Here is a 4,711-nt window from a genome sequence, read left to right as displayed (position 1 = left end):
TCAAACAGCTGAAGCATGGTGTTTTTCTTAGAGTGAGTGAGGAAGTGTTCTTTCTGTTTCTATTTTCTGGAAGAAATTATATAAACCTGCTATCATTTTTTTTTCTAAATATTTGGTGCATTTCCCCACTGAAATCACCTGGGTGTGGTGCTTTCTTTTTTGGAAATTATTATTTCAAAATTTCATTAATAGATATAAGGCTATCAAGTTAACTATTTCTCCTCCTGTGTGTTTTGGCAGTTTCTTTCAAAGAATTAGTCCATTGCTAGTTACCAAACTTGCAGGCAAAAGAAATGTTCTTAGTATTCCTTTATTATCATTTGAATGTTCATGTGATTGGCGGTGAGGAACCCTTTTTCGTTTTCGATATTGGCAATTTGGGTCTTCTCTCTTTTTTCATTGGTTAACCTCTGTATGGATTTATTAATTTTATTGATCTTCTGGTTTTGCTGATTTTCTCTGTTGGTTTCCTATTTTCAGTTTCACAGATTTCTACTCTCATTTTCTTTTTATCCCTAACATTTGCTTTAGGCTTAAGTTACTCCTCTTTGTCTTGTTTTCTAAGGCTTAAGCTGAACTTTACTGATTTTAGATCTTTCTTTTCTAACATATATTTGATGCTATACATTTCCCTCTAAGCTCTGCTTTCATTGTCTCTCACAAATTTTGAGAAGTTTTATTTTCATTTTCATTTAATTCAACATACTTTTATATTATGTTCTTGAGATTTTTTCTTTGATCCATCTGTTATTACAGAAGTGTTGCTTAATATCCAAATATTTTGAGAGTTTCCAAGTGTCATCTTCTGTTGATTTCTCTTTTAAATTCCTTTGTAGTGTGGGAACATACTTTGTATGATTTTTTTTAATTTGTTATGGTATATCTTACGGTGCAGAATGTGATCTATATTGGGGGATGTTCCTTGCAAGCTTTACGAGAATGTATATCCCAAAGATGTTCAAGAGAGCATTCTATTAATGTCAGTTAGATCTAATTGTTTGCTACAGCTGTTCAAGTCACCTATAAGCTATTGGTCTCCTATTTCCTTGACCTATCAAGTAGTAACAGAGGTGTTGAAGTTTCCAACTATAAAACTGGATTTGTCTATTTCTCCTGTCACTTTGATCAGTTTTGGCCTCCTGCATTTTGGTGCTCTGTTGTTGTGTTCATACATATTTAAGATTGTTATGTCTTTTGGAGAATTGACTCCTTTGTTATTATGTCTTCTTTTCATGCTTGACAGATTTCCTTGCTCTGAAGTCTACTTAGTCTAAAATTAACACAGCTACTCCAGCATTCTTTGATTAGTGTTAGCATAGTGTATTTTTTTCTCCTTATCTTTAAAGTACCACAGTCTGAATATTTAAACTAGACTCCCTGTGCAGTTCTGCCCCTCCAAGAAAAGTCCATGCTTTTTGGTGTGCTTACTTTATTTCTTGTAAGGAGTAGAGTGATGACTTCTAAGCTTTTTATATGTCAGAGCTGAAACAGAAGTCTTACTAATCTTTTAAAAAATTAACATCTTCTTGGGGCACCTGGGTGGCTCAGTCAGTTAAGCATCTGACTCTTGATTTCAGCTCAGGTCATGATCTTGGGGTCTTGAGATCGAACACCAAGTTGGGCTCTGTGCTCAGCATGGAGTCTGCTTGTCCTTCTTTCCCTGCTTTTCCCCTGCTCCTTCCTTATCTCTTTTAAAGAAATAAATCTTTAAAAAAATCAACATCTTCTTGTTATTTTCTTTCTCTCCAACCTGTATAAAAATCCTTCCCTTTTTTTCTCACAACCTCTTTCAGAGGGCTTCCTCAGCAGAACTATTTGACCTCTGGAAATACTGTTTTGTTCTTTATACCACAGCTGTTTGACTCTTAAAGTTCACAGAAGGCTGAACCACCTCACTCTCTACCCAGAAATTTACTAGTTCTCATACCTGGTCCCCAAAATGATGTCAGCATCATTCATGCCTTTGTGAAACATTCATACATACTTTCTTATAGAGATTCCATTGTGTTTTCTTTTCTTTCAGTTTCCTTTGGAAGAGCTCCAGAATATCAGTTGAGTTGTATGAATCCCAGCTAAGAACCTAATTTAAATTCTTTCTCATGGGCTCCTGAAGGGCATAAAAAGTAAGCGTCTAAAAATTGGGGTAGGTGAGCATCCAGTTTCAATGTATCTACCAGTCAGGATATGATTGCTCACACAGATTACAGTAGATGACAGGTAACAGTATAGATTTTCACATAACAAGAGGTATGGTGAGAGACACTCCAGAGTTGGGCAGGTGGGGGATTGGGCAACATCTCAAAATAACACAGCTTAAAAAAATATCTTTCTGCTCTGTCAAACCTAGTGTGTTGGGGTTTTGTGTCTTTGTTTCAAGATGGCTGCCCCATCTGCATCTTTCTCTCTCTCTTTCTCTCTTTTTCAGGTGGTTGACATCTTTATTGCTTTGGAGGTGAGTGGCAGGTGTTCAGGAGCTCTTGGTAGAGCAGGCCACTTCTTCTTTACCATCACAGGCTTCTGACTGCACAGGAAGGCTCTCGTTGTGCGAATGGCAGGCATGTGCAGATCTGGGTGGTACTTGTTCTTGTAGATCATGTGCTTGATGCTGCTGAGGGTGGCCTGGGCATTCTGGTTCCATAAGGAGAAGGTGGTCGGTTATTGCTGGTGGGATGTGGGCTTCATGTTACCACTATACCTTTCCCCTTAGCCCCATACTCCATGCCCACAGTCTAGTGGTGAATCAGCCCAGGTAGTGGAAGGAGTTGTGAGCCTTCAGGTTATTGGTGTCGGTAATGAATGTCTTCTTGTTCCTCTTCATCAGGAAGCTGGAGCAGTTCCTCAGGGACCATCCATTGCAGGTGGGTGGACATGGCGGCCGCTCTTCTCACTATGGCAGACAGAGATGGAAAGTGCATTTATCATGGAACAGGAAAGAAAAAGAAGTGCCCCTATATTAAGCTCTTTGTTTATAACCAGTTATATCACATGGGCATCACTTGTGGAAGAGAGACAGGAAGTGAGTATAGCCTTTCTAGGAAGTGTGCTATGTAGAAGGAGTTGAGGATGAGTGTGAAATAATGCATGGTGGAGCCTCTGTCAGCTGGCTGACCCAAGTTCCAGAAACAATATACTATGTCATTTGATCCTTATCACAACTCTCTGTCATAGAAACTGGATGGTTGGAATTCTAATGTGGATCGAGGGGCAAGTGTTCAGACTTCGATATCATTATTTTTTCTTCTTCTTGCTTTTCCAGATCTATTTCACAATTCTACCCCTCCATGAAACTGGGCCACTCCAGTCTCTTTTCATGAAGAAACTCTTATTTTCTAGGCTAGTATTTTAAATAACACTGTATTGTAAGTTTTGATATCTACTCAGAGACTCTTTTTTCTGTTGATAACTTATTCATGCAGTTCCTGGTGATGTTAATGATAATCATTGTGTATATTCAAGAAGAGAATACAATTTACCCTAAAAATAACTTTGAAAAGTATCTGTGATTCACTCCTTCAGAAATCCTACACTGAATAAATTCAATTGTGCCCCTTATTTCTTATTTTGCTCTTTTTGTCATCAAAAATTGGCATGGAGCACTGGGTGTGGTGAAAAAATAATGAATACTGTTTTTCTGAAAATAAATAAATTGAAAAAAAATATTGACAAGGGTAAGTACTTTGACATGAAAGAAAAAGAGAGATGAACTCTTTTAGACAAAAAAATAGTTTACTGGAAATATAAATGGAAAGCCAAGGTTGTCAGGGTGAGTCAGTTGGTTAAGCATCCAACTCTTAATTTTGGCTCAGAGTGTGATCTCAGGGTCTTGAGATCAAGCCCCTTGTGGGGCTCCATGCTCATCATGGAGTCTGCTTGTCCATCTCCCTCTGCTTCTCTGCCCTCTCATTTACTCTATCTCAAATAAATAAATAAATAAATAAAATCTTGTAAATGGAAAGTGAGCATATGAAAATGTTCAACTTAGAGATAATAAAAGAAATGAAAATTACTACTGGGTATTTACCCCAAAGATACAGATGTAGTGAAAAGAAGGGCCATCTGTACCTCAATATTTATAGCAGCAATGGCTACAGTCGCCAAACTGTGGAAAGAACCAAGATGCCCTTCAGTGGACGAATGGATAAGGAAGATGTGGTCCATATACACTATGGAGTATTATGCCTCCATCAGAAAGGATGAATACCCAACTTTTGTATCAACATGGATGGGACTGAAAGAGATTATGCTGAGTGAAACAAGTCAAGGAGAGAGAGTCAATTATCATATGGTTTCACTTATTGGTGGAGCATAGCAAATAACATGGAGGACATAAGGAGATGGAGAGGAGAAGGGAGTTGAGGGAAATTGGAAGGGGAGGTGAACCATGAGAGACTATGGACTCTGAAAAACAATCTGAGGGTTTTGAAGGGGCGGGGTGTGGGAGATTGGGGGAGGCAGGTGGTGGGTATTATGGAGGGCATGTATTTCATGGAGCACTGGGTGTGGTGCATAAACAATGAATTCTGTTACGCTGATAAGAAATTTTTAAAAAATGAACAAAATTTTTAAAAAATTAAAAAAAGAAATGCAAATTAAACTATGAAATTGTTTCATCTATAAATTTGCAAATTATAAAGTATTAACACCCAGCTTTAACTAAAGATGAATGAATTAAGTTGCCTCATATAAGCCTGATATAAATTAGTATAAGTTG

General features: G+C 37.7%; 1 pseudogene; it reads right to left on the bottom strand.

Moving 5' to 3' along the window:
• Window positions 1-2,421: 2,421 nt before the first annotated feature.
• Window positions 2,422-2,870, bottom strand: LOC123394718 (annotated as a pseudogene).
• Window positions 2,871-4,711: the final 1,841 nt, after the last annotated feature.

Source organism: Mustela putorius, unplaced genomic scaffold (assembly GCF_011764305.1).
Source record: "Mustela putorius furo isolate JIRA1106 unplaced genomic scaffold, ASM1176430v1.1 tig00003836_pilon_pilon_pilon, whole genome shotgun sequence".
NCBI classification, from domain to species: Eukaryota; Metazoa; Chordata; class Mammalia; order Carnivora; family Mustelidae; genus Mustela; species Mustela putorius.
The sequence above is the reverse complement of the archived record's forward strand: the minus strand, read 5'-3'. Positions and strand labels throughout refer to the sequence as shown.